Below are 423 nucleotides of genomic sequence, written 5' to 3'. Positions count from 1 at the left end.
TACGTACTTCCGGCTCAAAAAGAGTAATTTTTACGGTAAAATAAATCGCTACTGAAGCTGCCTGAAATACCGCGGGGCTTTTGATGCACAGGAGGAAGTAATAACAGCTCTGGGAAAACAGGGATGTTGTAAGCCATCTTGGAAATGTGCTGGAAAAAAATATAGCCTTATGATTCATGATTTATATATCGGATTGCAGGAAACGGTACAAGACTTTGATAAGTAACTAATGTAAGCGAACAAAATTAGTTTAGTTGTCCGTAAAAATATAGAAATTGGAGTGGTAAAGAATAGAATGCATTCAATGTACAATTATATCTATAGCAAGTGTTCCCTTTGTGTTTATTGATTAGTTACAATCATACCCGAGATTTAACAAGGGAAAATTACGAATAAAGGGCCAATATTCACCATTTCTAATTA

The sequence above is a fragment of the Penaeus monodon genome, chromosome 29 (genome assembly GCF_015228065.2).
Source record: "Penaeus monodon isolate SGIC_2016 chromosome 29, NSTDA_Pmon_1, whole genome shotgun sequence".
NCBI lineage: Eukaryota > Metazoa > Arthropoda > Malacostraca > Decapoda > Penaeidae > Penaeus > Penaeus monodon.
Note: the sequence above shows the minus strand (reverse complement) of the source record.